Genomic DNA, 19,465 nt, shown 5'->3' with positions numbered 1-19,465 from the left:
GAGAATACGTCACAAGATGACAATAATGAACCACATCCCTTCCCACATGGATCCCTGTTCATGTTTTCCCTTCCTGAATGAATGTTCAACATTAAGTGCCATTGGCGAACAGCGCACATGGAGTTGATGTTCCTGTTTGTTTGTGTCTATGAATTAATTGACTGCTCAGAGAAGTAAGATGCTGTGCTGGTATCAGCAGCACAAGATGATAATTGGAATGAAAGTTTTATCAAAACATAGTGAAACTGAACACTTCTCAGTGATTATAATTATTATGCTTCCATAAACAGCTTAGGAAAATAAAAACCACTTTTTCTTTATTATGTTTTTTTTTCAATGTGATACGTTGCGTCAAAATTACTACGATTGCAACCCACTGATATGTTAAAAATATGAAAAAAAAATCTGGCCACTACGGCTGGTTTTTGTTAGTTGAAAACTTACCAGCAACATTTTCAGTGCTGTGCATTCCTGACAATGGCCGATTTATGACTTTGTGCCGCAACGTAATGATTTACACAATCATGATCTAGCTCACAAACCCTTGTTCGTCCATTCATAACAAGTTTTGTAAATTATGCTGCAAAATATTAAAAACAAAAATTAATTAGATTAGTGAAAACGATGTTAGTGAGTACAAATAAAAAAACAAAAAAAAGGTAATTTTTGAAAAATGGATATTTTTAGACTGTCAAAGAGCAAGCTTTACGATTATTCAATTAGCCAGCTGTCACTAACTGAGTATTCTGTTATGGATACATCAGCAAGTCACAGAGCGTCAAACCATAGTGGTCAAGACAATACCTGCGGTTGTAAAACCATATAAGAACAGTTATTATTTAGCTTCTATGGGTTGTAATGAATCAGAATGGATCGTTTGGATAGTTTTGAAGCGTGTTTGGATGTTTGGCCAGGTCATCAACATCATTTGACCCTACAACTGTATTTAAATATGCTATATGTTGTTTAGATATGTTTCATTGCACGCGGTAGTCGCTCATGGCGGATTTTTTTTATTTTTTATTTCATACCAGTAAAACACTTGAAAATAAAGTTTTAATGAAAGCTCTAGCCAATCCTGCTGTATTCTGTTCAGTTGAAGCAAATCATCAGCCATTTACAATTGAGTACAAACAATCATGCATCAAAAATAGTTTTCTTTTAATTTTTACTTTTTGAAATGAGTAAAAATACTTTTTTATTGTTCTTGGGAAGCATCAGCGCGTATGTTATTACAGGGTTTCTCAAGCTAGCTCAGCACTATTTTTCGAACACGTGAAACGATTGTCAACACCGTACATACAATTCGAATCCGTAAACTCTTTTCGATTTGGTAACTCTAGGTTTTGAACGCGTAAAATCTCAACTCGAATCTGGAAAATGTATAATGGGTGACAAGACAACCAATATAATGATGATAATATTTTCTCTAATTCATATTAATTTGGTTGAGTTGCATTGAAGTACATCGGAATGTAATGTAGAAGTAATTATCAACGTGAAAATAACAGTGTGACTATTAATGCCAATGCTATTTTTACTGTGTCCGGAATTCAAAGCATGATTTTGTTTTAAACTCCGGACAGCCTAAGTAAATAGTGTTTAATTCCATAATATTCATAATATTTACAGACCCTCAGAATTGAATGACCGGATCATAAAATAAATAAAAACAAAAAAACAAAAAAGTGTAGTGTGTGTGTGTTAAAGTGAAGATTATTGATGAATTTTGGGACTGTTAGGAATTGGAATCAAAAACATCCGTTTTGATTCCAATTCCTAACAGTCCCAAAATTCATCAATAATCTTCACTTTAACACACACACACTACACTAGAACATGTGCTCAAAACTGTTCAGAATTTGAATCAAAATATCGATGTTATCGAAAAATAATAATAAGTATCAGCTATTTTTTTATTGCAAATTATTGCAATTCGTTAGTTTTGGGTCAAATTATCATGATTGAATTGTGGAGAGATTTTACTGATTAAATTTATATTAGATAGAAAATATAAATTTCCGAAAATATTTTAAGCTAAAAATACGCGTGAACGATTACTTATACTTTAAAACGTCAAATTATCATCATGCCTACAATTCATAAGCCACAGATTCATAAGCCTCATTCGATTTATATCCATCTCCGGGGCGCTCCCGTGATACAGTCCTCATTTTGCGTGACTTGACAACATGACCATCGTAGGCTCAAGTGTAGAATGGACCCCGTAGTAAGGCCTTATTATTCAGCTTTATGGTACTGAATAAAGTCTCGAAATAAGCCAGCATGTTCATGTAGGACGCTAAAGCAAGTAGAAGAAGAAGAAGGATATGCATGTCCATTATGAAGCATATTTGTTATCTATCCTTATAGTAGGACTTTGGTATAACATACCAAAATGAATGGCAACATTATGTATAAAGACAATAATTTTGAATTACATGTTACATTAAAATCGAGGAAAACTTTAATGTAGCAGTCTATTATAAAAGGACTAGCAACTTTTTTTTATGAAAAAAGCGGATTCAAGATATTCATGAACACTGCGAGCCTGTTTATGAGAGAAAATATTCACCTTTTTTATGCCGTTTATATAAAACTTAGAACATTTTTTACGGTACAGACGTTCTTAACAAACAACACATTTTCGTTTTTTTTTAGTTCTACCTAGTGTCAGTAGAATTTTTCTCAGTGTTTCCTCATTGTTTAGGCTTGAGCTGTTCATTATAGAAAAAAGCTGAAAGTATAGTTTATTGTAAACAGTTGTCAAAAACAACATAAGTTTGGCAACAATGACAGTCGATTTTGAATCTTCTGATTCTCCTTGTTGGCGTAACGACCTACGCGGTCATGCCGGTCTAGATAGACTTTCGATACTTATTCAGTACCACGCAGCCGAATAGTCAGTCCTTGCGATGGGGGGACGGTCCATATGAGGCTTGAACCATGAGCGACGGGCATGCTGTTAGGTCGTGCGAGTCGACTATTTTACCACAGAATCGCTTCAAGTGGAAAAAGGTAAATTACTTGTAATTGGATGTTTAAAGGTGATCATATTGATAGTAGTGTCATAATTGGTACATTTACCCTATTTATGACACCACATGAAAGGTAGTTGATGAAAAACAATTCGCGAAAGAGAGGCTCAATTCCGTAATTCTTATAAGACGTAGATATTTTAATATCCAGCCGAGGAACTAGACCTTACAAGTATTTGTTAGCATGGGCAACGATCGACATAAGGAACGTTCCTTATCAAGGAAGTGAGATGCGGCAAACGACGGCTGGTTAATTTATTTTTCTTATTCCATAATAAACTTTGCCAATTAAAGCCATTTTCAACGCAGCCTCGTTTTTGGTATCATGCTGCATGACAACAGAGTGTCAATGATGATGCATCCTTGTGTCATGTATAGGTTTAACATTATATTATAAGAAGAATGGTATTTCTGAGAAAAAGTCAAATTGAGATGTTGAGAGAACGAATGAAATGTAGTGAGAATAAGTACTTCAAAGAAGGAAAGAGAGAGAGAGAGAAAGAGAGAGAGAGAGAGAGAGAGAGAGAGAGAGAGAGAGAGATAACCAGATTCAAATAAATAAAGAGGGAAAGATTGAGAGATTAAAAAAGAGAGTATTTTTTGCGTTGATTGGGATGTTTTAGGTTATTACTTCCGACAGTATCAAAAAAACGAAAAAAAAGTTCTGTTTTATTTCATATTTCAGAGTATGATTAAGTTATTTATAACAATTTCTTTTAAAATAACAGGTTAAGTAGTCTATTTTCAAAACATTTCCACATGCTACATTTTATACAAAGACGTGATTTTTTCAGGAATTCAAATCCTTGAAAACATCACAATTAATATCATGTATTTTACGTGATTTGTATTAACACTTGCTACCCATAATTTTTGGTGGCAACTATTTGCTACCTTACATTCGGTAAGTTAAACCAAGTATTTTGCAATAAAATGTTTTTTTATTAATTTGTTGCACAGCCTCCCTCAATGCTTGATGCTCATTACGCTCATACGCTGGGATGGGGAAGTGCCATGAAGGCAATGCGAATTAATCCAATTTGTGGGAAAGAGGAACAATACTGCAATAACGCTGACCACGGAATTTTGCGGTAGGGACATCGGGATGGTTCCTCCATTCCATTAATGTGTCAGCGAACAGAAAGTCTCTTTTTCGCATTGCATCCGACTCTAAAACATTTGTTCTGTGATCCGCTAGGGTGTATGCACATAGGTGCTCTTGTAGCTCATTTTACTTCTTCTCTGCAAGCAACATATCAATAAAAGCAACATCAAAAACCACATTCGAGTACATAATAATCTCCGCCGCCATGCAGTAATTTGCATTTCCAATCGGTCTCCAAGGACAGGGTTCGCGTCTCTACCGAATCCGATAAACCGTTTGTGTGTTATATGAAATAAAATTCGAAAAAATAAGCAATTTTTACAAACCGTAAATAAGCCAAACAAATAAACTAAACATTCGGAGCTACACAAACTAAAGACAACCAACGAGTGTAATTTAAGCTGTTGCGGGAACCCCTGTATCATCATTATCTGTAGTGCAATATGGCAATGCTAACCCGTCTCTACAATCGCTCCCTCAAGAGTGTGCGGCATTCATGAGACAGGAACTGAATTTTGCACGCGTTAATTAATTTATATTATAATTGCTTGTAAAATGTAATTAATATAATCACATGCAACGCCATGCGGATTTCATCCCTCTTTGCGTGGTGCTGTAGGGAAGGGCTAGAACAAGGGGCGAGAAAATTGTTTGGATATTGCGCAGCCAGAGGAAATCCGAATGGTAGGGAAAGCGCTTAATAGAGTACCGAGAGCAAATGCCGTATATTCATGATGTTTATCCTTTTCTGTTATGGTCTGCTCACATTCGATATCCTTTTCTCTCTTCGTTACGCAAGCACACTGTGTGAGAAGTAAATGATCTGTTTTCTGATTGTATCATTTTTTACTATCTTCTGATTATTACGATCCTTTTCAATGCCTGCATAGAAATACGCAAATGTTCAGGATCATTTACTTGTACGTATACACACTAACACCAGCATAAAGTGGGGACACCCGCGATGCATTCGCTTTTAGCCGAATCAGTAGGTACCAACCTCTAGTTTCCACTCTGCTCTTTTGCTGCGGTTGTCCAACCATTTACAAAACGCAGCAAAGTTCATGGGTACAACATGATTGATCGGGGTAGCTAGCAGTACGGTGATGGGAAGCTGATGAACAAAAACAAGCTGGAAACGATAAATTGCGGGCTGGTTTGGCAACATCCAAAGCACACATTTTCATCGCAATTAATTTGCATTGCCTGTTATTGCTCTACCCTCTGCAATATGACGACCCTCCAACTGAAACCGCGTAGTGAAAGCAACAGTGGGTCTCTTCGTACAACAACACACGTGTCAAGGGGTTTTAAAGTCATATGTAAGGATTTTGAATGGATTTTCAATATACATAACATACTTAAAAATGAAACACTAAAGAAAATTAAACCTACAGTTTGAAACATATTAACTAACATAAAATTAACCACATATATAACACAATTTCATACTTCATAATAATAGGTATATGCTCAACTCAAATACTCGCTCATGCTCGACGAAACAAGACGTGGATTCTTTAAGTTGTAATGCTTAGATCGTTCGATTTCTCCTTTGAAAATAATTTCTAGAATCTTCTTCTTCTTTGGCAACCACCGTTGTCAGTCAAGGTCTGCCTGAACTACTGGTGGGCTTGGCTTTTTAGTGACTTATTGATTACCCCATAGCAGGATAGTCAATCCTACATATGGGGATACGGTTCATTCGCTGCTTGAACGCATGCATGATGTAAATGGTGGTAAGTCATACGAGTTGATTAATGTTCCACGAGGCTGGCTGAATATCTAGCATAAAACTTTTAATTTAACGGTATGAGAACTAACAAATATCAAATATCAAATAAAATCCAATTTTCCTTAAAATATTACTTTATAAGCATGGTGCACATTTTTGGCATGCATTGTAAAATGTTGATGCAATCTCTAGAATCGGTTCGAGTGGGGATGGCTGCGGTAGCATAGGTTTGAGGCAATTTAAATTATCACCTGCCCGACACACTCTTCCCCATAACAATGTGCCCTGTATACATTTTCTGCATGCGCCACCGCAATGACTTTACACTATAATGCACCCTTGCTAGAAACAACGAGTGGATGGTTCAAAATACTCAGAACCCCTCCACACATGCAATGAACACCCAATTCGCCGAGAGGGATTGAAACCGAATGAATATGCAGAGAATTAATGCATAAATTTGCGAATTGCTTTCTGCATTCTCTGTTAATTTAAATTAATTTCGTTTCAATCGAAATTATACCAATAATAATTATGTACTTCGGCCTGTCGCTGCCAAGCAAATTCTCTTCTACCTCGTCGCAGCAACACTCTTATATCCTGTATACGCGAACACAAGCGTGGAGGTTTGTTACTGGAGATCGCTTTATTTATGGATGCAATCATGAAATTGAATGGTTTTAACTGTTGCACTTTCATGCATGTGCATGCACCCGTTTCGATTCCCCCTCGGTGCCCTGAGGTTTTTGGTGGTAGACGAGTTAATTGCTGTGTGCGTGTGTCACAGACTTTTCAAACCACAGCAGGACTTCATCATTAGTATAAATGCAACGTTTGGTATATTCTATGCACTATAATTTTCTTTTTCCGAAATAACGGCTAGATCATGCTGAAAATAGGGCTAAAATCAATGTGTTTTTTTTCGGGATCTGTGTTTGTAATAACGTGGAGATAGTATGGGTTTTCAGCTCTCCGAGATTTCAATGGAAACTATTCTGTGGTTGATATGGGGAGTCTTTTACTTTCAGATAATGCCCATTTTCATAAATGCAATGACGTGATGAGGGTCTTTGTTTTCATACCTATTTTAAATATAAACATTTTCCAAAACTGTTCATTAAAGCTTGTTTAGATTTTGACTATCTAGATATATAATTCTTCTTGTTCTGCTTTATCTACTTTTTTTTCTTATTCTTCTTCCTGATGTTACGTAATTATTTTTTATTCTGTTTCACTGAAGTTTTTTTGAGAATAATTGCTAGTAAACACTTGCATTCGTGTATCAGCATCGTTGTCATTGTGTTACTGATTTTCGGTAAAGCCAATGCATGAAAATGAAATGTGTAATAATTTCATAGAAACTCTACTCTACTCTAGAAATTCTGTGAATAATGTGACGTTACTCAAAAACTAGTAGAAAAAGAAAACTGAACGCATTTCAGCAGTGCTATTTTTTGCCAAATCGACTATTTATTTAAGAATTTTAAATCATACATTGGAGATAAAATTTCAGCTTTCATGATTTTTATTATAAAGTCGAAAGCCTTTTTTAGCTTAAAATACAAAACACAAAATAACGCATTGATGTGGCTGATAAATTCTGCTCTCTCTCTCTCTTTCTCTCTCTCTCTCTCTCTCTTTCTCTCTCTCTCTCTCTGCATAAAAAAAAAACATTTGAATTAGAAAAATATAGAGTTAATTTTTAGGACTATTAATCAATTGTGTCCGATGTCCGAGGCCTATTATATCGTGGAATACATTTTATGTGATTTATTATTCTAACTAGACTAACGTTATTAAGATAACCGACAATTCATTTGTATCTTGTAATCGGCAGGTTACACTAACTTGTCAAAAATTTGCCTGTGCAACCTTAATGCCACTTTAAATCATCCAGTGTCATTAGCAATATAGCAATATACCAATACATCAATAACATATAAAATATTCAATCAAATAATATACTCATGCCGTAAAAACTCTGTTTGCGGATAGCATTTTACCCGCTCTTTGCCGAGACCTCAAATAATAATGAATAAGTTTTGATGGTAAAATAACGCTTTGTGACAATATGGGTTCTGCAAACGTTTTATGATCTTAACAAATAAAATGTGTAACTCCTTTTTCGTTGATTGAAACTGCTTTACAAACTAGAGACTGTAGTGTATTTTTACGTTAAACAAAGTAATAGCATAACTCCATGCAACGACACTGACTGACTGGACTGAAGGAAGACACAATCAATTAGGTTAATTAAAAAGAACCTTTTTCATTCCTTAATTCCCTCGTGAACGTAATGCAAGCGAAACTGAACCTCTTTGGACATTCGAAAGCTACATTGAACGCACGCGCGTAAATTAAAGCTGATGCAAGGTAGAGTGACAAATATTCATTAAATTAAGAACAGTGTTTTGTTTAAAGAATGTACATAATATGTACCGAAGAATGTAAATAATATGTAGAATAATATGTACCTTATTGTATGTAATTCTACGCTAGCGTCATCACTATTTGGTGATGATGATACTAAGAGTATTAATAAAACATATTAAAAATATAATCTAGTCTTCATAATTTCAAGAAACGCGTGCGTGAAATCGGCTTTGTTGGTGTATTACAATGAGGAGCCGACAAGAATTAGCCATCCTGACGCGTACTGATTAGAAAACTACAAAGCGAACACCCAATGTTGTCCAAGAGGGCTCATATTTATTGTAAAAAAAAAATCTAAATCGCAGTACCATCCTTCTCGATCGTAAGCAGGGGTAGAGGTGCGACCATCATCATAAGCATCATCAATACAAGTTTATTATACGTAAATTAAAAAAAAATGTCTTAAATCATACCAACAGAATGCATGCATATCAATTGTGCACAAAAAATTGCTTTTCTCGCAATTTCAGAACATATCTAAATAGTATTCGTATAAATGTAGCCACATGCAATAAATTGTTGAATAGATCCATTAACCTTCATTCTTTTCTTGACATTTCAGAACATATCTAAATAGTATTCCTCCTTTTCCAGCCTATGCAGGGGTAAAGTTGGGACCATCATCATCATCATCAATTCACACATCGTTAGATCAAGGCAATTTCCAAAATTACTGAAAAAATGTTATATAACTATATACTACTATATAAATATAACTTATTTGGAAATTGCACGAAACTCTCGAATTAGTTCAAAAGTTATCTTCTTTGTTTCACTATTTCTTGACATTCATATTGACATAGTATCATAAAAGTAACTTATCCGTTCTAACGCCTTTCATGGAGACCGAAAGGACGACAACAACAAAAATTAAAAACCGTGATAGAAAAGGTCTCCAGTATATGTGTCGTCGAAAGGAAGATTTCTGACCATGCATCATGGCATAGAAAACGCAGCCGGTATATTCTCTTCCATCTCACATTCCGAAATGTATGGTGAAAATGCTTTTAAAGGCGAATGGGTTTTGCTTGTAGTCGATATAAATGTTTCAAAGAGCATTTTAATGTTCTATGAATATCCACGACGCATCTGCAAAGCGCAACAACTCAGCATACACCGAATCTCACACGGACCCCTTCCGCAACTTAGCAGGCGTTACAACGGTGTTACGCGATATATGAAAGAACACCATTAAAAATGAAAAGCGCTCAAAATAAAACGAGGAACGCAATAAGGTGGTGGAAATGGTGCCAACGTTTGAAGGATAAAAGCCTCCAATCGGAGGCTGATGATATTTGGAAATTCTGTTTTAATAAGATCGCTTTTCAATTGATGGTACAATTGTTTGATGTGTGAGCCAAAACAAGTAATTAAAAGGGTTCCTAATAGGTACCTTAAGAACTCTAAAGAAATTATTATGAATTTTATACTTAAACCTTACATAAAAAACGTTAAAACACAATTATTTTTCTAAACGTAAACTAAACACTGTTGGCATACAAATAATTGAAAAAAATGCAAAAAAATTAAGTCAATATTTTAATTTATTTCATTAATAGGTAATACGTCTTTTAAAACAAAAAAACCTTGTTTTTATAATCTGTTCTTAAGATGAAATCAAATGAATATGGAAATTAAAATCACTAATCAAATCGTATGTAAAATATATACTTGTACTTATTAACGGGTAGGGGAATATGAGATATAATTGCCATATTAAAGATCGTGCTCTGTATCTAATTTAGTGCCTACATTTAGCATGTTACATTTTATTTATGAAATATGACTTTGGTACTGGCACTGAACTTGCTGTAGGGAGATTGAACAGTAAACTTGAAATGCCGTCGGGGGACCCCTACGATCATCAGTCACAGGCTCTTAAAATTTTGCGAGGGGGCGGTGAGGGGGGGGGTACAAATGATTCGCTAGCCTCGGGGCCCCAACGTCCATCCTTCCAGGGACCTTTGCCGCTAGTACTCTCTCGATACGGGATACTATAGACTAGCGATCTATGGGGCTTCTAAATCGGCCCCGACCGCCTAGTCCGCCTACTATTAGATCCGCCACTGAGCGAGATTCAAAATGTTGCTTGCTCATTAGAATACGACAAAATAGGGTAGCCCTTTTAAATTTCATTGAAAAAATAATTTTTGTATGCTAAATGATGATTATTATATGGAAAAATGTATAAAATTAAAATAAATGCATCAAAACGTTAATGTGGATTTATTATTTTTCATTCTGGTCGTTCTGGTAGTCCTGTTTTTTTGGTTGATAAATCTCAATCTCTTTTTTGCTTTCCGATTATGTTTGGATTCGTTCAATTATTTATTTACAGTTTGCTGCATATTTTTTACCCATACCCATTACCACAATTAGTTGGCATTATCCTAACCTAATCCTTTATAATCTATTTTTAACAAATAATTCAAAAAAAATTGGAGCCACGTGCAATAAATTGTTGAATAGATCCAATAAATCAATTGTATCCAAATAAATTATGAAAGCTTACAATAAATAGTTTAATGAACCCGAACACAAATCTGAGAGCATTAAAAAAATCTAGGAAAAAACACGCATATCATTGTTATCATTGTTCAAGAGTTCTTAGGGATATACAATCTGTATGGATATATTATAATGAAACAACAAATCTTTCAAAAGTATGTGACTCAAAACCCTGTTATAGGTTATCATTGCCTTGCAGGAATCGGAATAGGATTATCGTGCTGATAACTATATTGTGGTATGCTGTCTTTATCACAGCGTTTGTGGGTGTGTAATCAATTTTACCGCAGATTGGTCTATGACTTATAGCTTCGTTGATATGTATAGTACACTGTATAGAGTAGCTATATATAAGAAATAAAAAATAAAAGTGTAATAGCTTATATTTAAAACATATTTGTAGAGTAGTTGTAGAGAATAATTATACTGAGACTTTAATCACAGTAATTTGGTTCTATTTCGATTACATTCGTACAACAGCAACATTATAGATGGACATTCTAACCATACAATTAGACATACTGTGACAATTCTACTCTATGAAGCGTAAAAACGTCGTGCAACAGATTGTTTTTGTATGGCTTGCTCATCGACTACTCATCGCATATCATCGCAAGTCATCGATTTCAACATCATGGCGCGACGCTATTTGGCGAAAATGGGACAATTGGCTATCATCGGAATAATGATAATCATCGGTACAAAAAAAATCATAATAAATTGTTTATGTTTTTTCAGCGTTAAATAATAACAATTTGAGGGAAGTTTAACGAGTGTTGAATTAAATCTTCAATTATGTTTTCTTTTTAATTCGAAGTTTCTTTTCGTGCTATAGATGTTTACCTTTCACTTCTTTGCCTATCTTAAGTAATGAACAGCCACTCTAAAAGTTGGTTAAATGACATTTTTGTATAGGTATGATGATACTTTTGTTTTTTTCTCTCAGTATGCCTTAACGCCATATTCAGACATCATCACGAATTTACGCCTTGAATATCTAAATCTTAGGGAGGAGAACTTGACTTTAATAAACCATAATAAAATTCAAATAGTATATTCAACCATATTCATGTCATTCATGTAATGCTCGTTATACTATACTAGTAAGCTATTCTCATTTATCATTATCAACATTATTTATATTTATCAAAAGTATTTCTGTTTTGGTAATCAGTAAAACTTCACAGTGCGCTAGTTTTAGGCTGTTCAATTTGAAGATGTTATCATTCCTTGAAAAGTTACTTTTATTTGGGATTTTAAATTATGCTGATTCTTTTTTCGTATTGTAAATTGTTCTAATTCTTTTTGTTTACCTAGCTTGTAAATGATCTGGCCATAACATATTGTTAAAGCAATTACCTAGTATTAGGTATGGTCAGTATGAGAGCATCATTCAAATTCCGGAAGAATGTTTAAAATGCTTAACCTGACATGTTGTTATAATAACCTCCACAACACCAACTTTATTAAAACACATGCATAGGACCTTCTTAACGAGCAATAATATTTGCCTGTATGATACATTATTTTTATCACGAACGCGTTTGTAATGTTTTTAGAATGAAAAGAGAAGTAAGAAAGAAGTAACTTGGGCAAAAGGGGCCCATTCCTGTATTTTAGTTGCTAATGGGAGAAGTGTCGTATAAGCCAATTGTAAGAGTTTTGGCTGAAGCAAACTAGCGCGCTAGCATGACCATGATGAGTTTTTGACCCTGAAACTAATTATTTTAATAGATACTGTTATACTTTCATATGACTGGATAGAAAAATGCAAAATTTAGGAATAATTATGATAACATTCAACGATTATCTACTAAATCGTACAACAATAACACTTCCAATCTATTTTCCCTTTAAATTTTAATTAATTTTGTATTAACACTGTATCAAATGGAAACAAGTATATTAGTAATTAAGTAGGTCACACTTTATTAGTACTTCGGAACTGATGCATCCTTGTTGGCAAATCTTTAAAATTGATTTTGGTGTTGCAGGACAATTCTCTCGTCTATTGAACGCGAAGCAGATTGAACAAAGAAGAAAAAATAACTCAGCGTGGGGTACAGAGATGCAGATTTTGGGACCTAGCATGTGATATCGTTTCGAAATAACAAAGGATTGCTAACGCGTAAGGAACGAAGCACAATCCAACAGAATTGAACAGAGTTAGTAGGTGGACACATACAGAAAATTGAAAATGGAAAAATATTAAATTGATTTCGTCCACCCTTTAGCATCTCTTCTGCTGCTTGCAAAGGTTGGCTCTTCTAATAGACAATGTGTGTGCCCCTACCCCTTCGTTTCTCTACGCGATACTTTCTAGTCAACCAGTGGTCACGTGGTGCTGGCAAATCCAACCAACCACACATAAGACGCTTACAGTTTTGCCGCACACTGGCGGGCCAAACCGGCAAAAGTGCCGGTATAAAGCATTTTAGGCTAGTCGGAGAAGAGTATGATATAAAACGAATCCGATACGGTTATATCCTTCTGAGTATATTGTATGGACAATGCCATGCATTTTGGTACGGAAGTAACTGAATTGTGATTTGGTATGGGACGCTCATGGAGTGTGAAGTGTGGAGGGTTTTATGTGTGAGTGTATTCTGAGTGAATTTTTTCGTTGCTTTACTGATCATCCCTCACTGATAGTCCAATGAGAGTTCGTGATATCCTCTGACTAATTCGCATTTTCTACATGCAGAATGTAACTTAGAGGCATAAAATACAATTTTCATGTTTATTCTACAAATGAATGAATGTAATAATTTGAAGCAACATAAATGAATAACCTGATTTCTTCAACGATTGAAACATTTACTTTTTATTTATAAATATATTTGTTGTATTTTGCGTATGAAGTTAATTAAGTTTTATTCAATGCCCTTGATATTATGAGAAACTGAATTTATTACATAAAAGTTAATGGAATTCTTTTTTCGTAGTGTACTGTAGAAAAAGCATTCATTTATAAGAGCAAGTTTAAGAAATTTATCAAAATTTAACCTACTGAAATAACGCCAAATAAATCGCATATGAGATTTTATCAATCCATACAGAAAATTGAGAAATTTTCTAGGAATGTATTTAAATGAGACTCTCGAGAACTAGAAATGAGACTAAGAGCTGTATTTTCCAATATAGTCGAATGTAAAGTGTTCCTCTAAACATCTTACACGGACATGCCGGCCTACATAGGCTGTTTCGAGATTTATTCAGTACCACGAGGCCTCGTGGATCGGATAATCAGTCCTTGTTACGAGGGGCGGTTCGTTGTAGTCTGGAACCCACGATGGGCATGTTGTTAGGTCGTGCATGTTGAACGCCCCTGGGACTGCTTTTTTTGTTTGTTTTTTTTTTTAATGTAGTAATTATAGTACAACTCTACTTCACACGTTACACACAAGACCAGGTAGTCAGAAATTTTCACGAATATGCATGTAAAGGTTAATTAAAAATCTGACAGTTTGATCAAACTAACAAAGTCAACTCATTCAAAATCGTTGTCTTCGCATGTCCAGAGATTCGTGTAATAAACTAAATACTTCATCAGCTATTGTTATAGCAAATATTCCTATGGAATATTAAATGTAGTTCAATATGCCATAAAATTAATCGAACTACAAAAAAAGTACAACATTGCTTTACATTCGTAATAATTTCGGTAATAATTTTTAAACATATTCTATTGCGTTCATATTCTGATCCCTTTGAATCGATGGGCTATATTGCATGCTTTTAACATATTTGAGGAAATATTTATACAATATATATTGTATACTTATTAGAATATAGACGTTGGGCTGATTGATTTTATTGGCCTCTTATAGCGTGTATAAGCGTGGAAGGCACGGGTGTCAATTATTTTGAATGCTTTTACCTGCTCCATAGATATATTTCAAAATATATTTCACTCCAATTTAGATCAGTTACTCATCAGGCGCCGTAAATATTTCACAAAAGACAGAAAGGAGCGGAATGTTTTGTGAAGGGAATAGTGATCTCCAAAGCATTCACATTTTTATATATTTTGCTGGTTTTTAGATAGATAGTGAGATAGTTAGTCAGTTAGTTCGTGTGCTTGCAACTGTATCCTATTGGAGAGGAAGAAGTCGGACTGGCACTGACACCTATAAAATAAAGTTTTTCGCCAGCTTCCTGCTACTAATCTTGCATATTCATTATATGTGAGTGAACACTACAACGGGTACCTCATTGTTGTTTGTTCTCAAACCTTCAATATGACGACTGAGAGTGGGGATTGTTTATTTGTTAAGAGAGTACGCGAAGTTTATTAGCACGGTGTTTGGTATTTGGAAGCAAAAAATCAAACAGGAAAAACAAACTAATTATGTGTATGTTTATTTACATCCATTCATAATTCACTCCACAATACAGAAAAAGCACAATAAACAGTAAAATATGGTAATCACAAATCACACCACAAAAAAGAATTGATGAATTGAAGTCAAATTCCTTACAGTCAGCAAATGCACATTTATTTGTTGTGAACCTTTCTACCATTCCATTATGAACCAGTGTAAATATATTTTGCTATCCACACGTTATCAATCAATAGTAAATTAAAATAAAAATTATTTTAAAGTATACAGAAGTACATATCTCTTTTAATACTAAACTTACTTGCATCACAGTATATTATTTACCAAGAATTTTTTTGTAGTAAGAACTTTTAAAACATAAAACTTAAAACAAAAAAGATTCTGCATTGCATCCGTCTGATGTTTTCTGGATGATATTAATAAACTAAATTACAAAAGCATGTAACATTTCTTCACACCTCAATGAGTGTATTCTTTTGTTTGGAAATCAATCTGTCGATTGTTTTGTAACACCGTTGTATGAGTGGTTTCTCCATACTTTTTGTCAATCTATCTTATTTTATTGAGAGCTCGTACACGCTCGAAGCAATATCTTCCAACTCTCATGGGAGCTTCCCTTTGAATGCAACTCATTCTAGTCCGGTAAGCCAGATCCAACACCTACACATTCCATTAAACTTATACGTCCATCATTCCATTTCCTTCTTCCTCTCCATGTTTACTCTGTATCGTTAGCTTTGGAAGGACCGCGACCCAATCTGAGAGAGCCTTTTTCGGAAAATGGCAATCAAGTGATTGCAAAAAGTGCCGCAAAAAAAGCATTACTCTTTCACGGCAGCATTTGTTGCTGATGCTTTGTACCGTATCGCGAATCAAAAGAGGAGTCCGGAAATGGGAAAAGTAAAGAAAGACTGTGCACATTTTCCCTTGTTCGCGCTAGAGGATAATTTTACCCTCCAAGGCAAACGTTTTCTAGAGCTTAACATTGTGTGGCACGTGGCATGGAAATATTCACAACACAGTGCGATTAAAATCATACACATCACGAAGTATATAAATTTGTTAAACATTTAACAAATAATGGTGCTAATTAATTTTATTATTATTTCACATTTATTACAAACATTATTTTTATTCTACATACAGTGTAAGGAACTTCTACGATTTTATTTTAGTACGTTACCATGTTTTGCTATGTTCAGAATAGGATTTTTGCGTTCTCTTGAATTACGTATCAAACAATGTCAATCAATCAAAGTTGTTTATGTTTTGCTTTCTTTGCTACCAGACACGTTCAATCTAATAAAAAACCCACAGGTCGTTACTTCGATCGATTTGATTCAGGGTGAAATATAAATGCACAATAACCACAACCTTTAGATGAGATGAACATTCACACATTCAAAACAAATATAAATTGTAATGAATACATGCTTATTACCAGTTGCCTTAATTTTTATGGAAAATAAAACTTATGCACAGGAGTATTTTAGGGTTACTGTTATCTTAAGGCAGCAACGATGTAATCAAACTTTCGCAGTCACATTATGAATGCAAGTGAATTAATTACCAAACCGCATCAACATTCGCCAGTAAATTGTTTATTATGCTTCTCTATTTACACAATATTTCATAGCTTTAAAAGACGCGTAATGAGATTACTATTAGAAATAATAACAACTTTACTTTACATCAGGACCCTCTCCAAATACTTTGCTTGAAAAATGTTTTTTTGAACATTCATTCTGTCCCAGGCGTAATTACTCTTTCTGTGCTGTATCCAAAAGTATGTTCCCTTCTCTGATCATACATTGGTAGATATAGTTTGAATAGATAGGATGGAAAATTAAAAATGAGTTGTAGCAAAACTCTGTCTTAATATCTTGGTACCAAACATGTTTCATGGAACTTTTAAAACTAACATTTTTAATTTGTTTTGTGTTATGATTTTCTTAAAAAAATCCACTTACCGCAATTGATTATTCTGCTTGATGTTGGCAGTTTGGAAGATATATTCTCTTCAGATTTGAGACATGAATTAAGCTTTGATTTTGTTGTATGTACCAACTTTGGAGCCGTACATGTATATTTTAAATTACTTTTTATTTATAGTGCTAGAAACACATACACATTTTGACCTATTTTTGCAGATACTTTTTCACTCAATAACTTTCATACTTCACTCTTTATCAGAGTCGATGTTAAAGATCCACACACATTGCCTTATTTCTCTAAAGGCTATGTTTTCTAGATACTTTCTCATACTACAATAATGCACAGCGAATAAACGTTGCATTTATTGTAATGAATGCTTAGTTACAAAGAAAAACACAAGCATAATTCACAACTACTCATTAAATCTAGTATTATTTACCGTCATGTAGGGAAACGTAAACTTTTAAATAAAATTGACGGATTATAACAAAATTTAAAAAATAGTCGAAAAACATATTAAAATAATTACAGTCTTGACCCAAAGGTTCACCACAGCACTTTCACCTAATTAACAACATTCGATATTATTTTTTTTAACAAGCACATATAACACAGACACTTATAACACTTTGAAATAGTACAAGATCACAAACTTTAGAATGGCCCAACATATATCATGTAGTTCAAAAACCGTCGTTACAGCTAAAATAAATTGTATATTGCCACACAATATAGCATAATACCGATTTTACATTGATATAACGAGATCATTCGCTTACACTTTTCAATCAAGAAGTTTGCATTCCAGAGTTACACGCGTTTCAAAAAGAATGTTGTTATTTTATCGACCACCGAATATCTTTTTTCTCAGCCCTACTACGATGGACAAGAAACACATCCTTGCTGCGTGAGCCTATCTACACAAATGTTGCCGCTAGTCCAAATCATTTCAGCTTCACAAGCATCCTGGATGCAGGAAAATGAGAACAAATTGAGGATCTCGTGGAGCTACGGGTGGAAAAAATCAAAACAGAGCGCAATACTCTCTGAGACTATATTGTCTCTCACACACCGAGTCACTCGTTCTCTTCGAATTTCTCTAACGAAGGGCTCTCACTTCCATTCTGCCTAAGTGTCTTCGACCCTACCCGGCTTCCCGTACAATGGCCACTTTTCTCGATTACGGCACAACCACTAAAGGACGATCTGGCGCCATTACGATAATTGTAATTGAATGAATATCACTGTGTTTATGTGCACGCTTATGGCTACCACCACCGAACATTATTCTGCACTATGTAAGAGTGTGACATTGTATTGGTGTGTACGTGTAAAGGACGGCACGACTAAGGATTCCATATAAATAAACAGAGCTTACCGATACGCAACGCAAGAGGGGAAATAATGTAATTATATCACGAATCCTGTTGTAAGCTACGAACGAAAGGAATCAAAACAAAACTGTATACATTCCCCTGCCGTGTGAGTGAAATGCCAAAGATGAGCGAGTGGTATAGCAAACATCGAGTGTTCGGAAGCACTGCACGAATTTTCCCCGCTTAAACTTCAGCACGAATACGGGCCGAAGCTGAACAAAAAATGCAGCGTTCGCATGCGGCGAACTGGTAGCGTCTGGCAAAATTTCCAATATGATCAAAGCTATTTTCCCACAACACAATCACTTAAACGTACCGTCGTCATTCCACACAATCCTCTCGTCCTCAAGCAGCATTATCAAAGTATGCTAATGGTATCGTACAACAGGCGGAAAATAGGATTGAAACAGCATGATAAAAGGAGATCATAATTGCATACTTTATTTACTCTTTCACTCGTCACATTCCTTTCGCACCTCCATCGCGACCGCTGTCGAATTTTGTCTAAATTTTCCTTGCTTTGCCTCCCACACGTACCCATGCTTCTCTTTCTCTCTCTCTCTCTCTCTCTCTCTCTCTTTCTCTCTCTCTCTCTCTCTCTCCCTCATTCATTTAGCTCACTTTCTTTTCGCTCTTTTGCGCTTAAACACACAGTTTTAGTACCAATTTTCTCTCCCCGTGCCCGTCTCCTTCCTTACCTCCGCTTATGGTACTTTCGTCTCTGTATCAACGAACATTTTCCCACATCCTTCTTCTGGTCCAAAATAAAATGTTGATATACTTGCTCTACAGGGTGCGCGTGCTGCTGTTTTCCACCAAGCTTCTGAACGAACATAAAAAAATCGACCGAGACACGCCAGACAACAGATAAACCGGAAGCAGAACGAATCGTTTCGCTTTCTGACGTATCATTGCTACTGTTATTGTTATTTTATTTCATCATTCAGCGACGATGATGATGCTTATTTAATATCAATTTAAACTCAACCGGA

General features: G+C 34.9%; 1 pseudogene; it reads right to left on the bottom strand.

Moving 5' to 3' along the window:
* Positions 1-18,049, bottom strand: part of LOC121598703 — a 59,338-nt pseudogene extending 41,289 nt beyond the window's left edge.
* Between the last annotated feature and the right edge of the window lie 1,416 nt (positions 18,050-19,465).

This window comes from Anopheles merus, chromosome 3L (assembly GCF_017562075.2).
Source record: "Anopheles merus strain MAF chromosome 3L, AmerM5.1, whole genome shotgun sequence".
Classification (NCBI taxonomy): Eukaryota; Metazoa; Arthropoda; class Insecta; order Diptera; family Culicidae; genus Anopheles; species Anopheles merus.
Note: the sequence above shows the minus strand (reverse complement) of the source record. Positions and strands in the feature narration are given on the sequence as shown.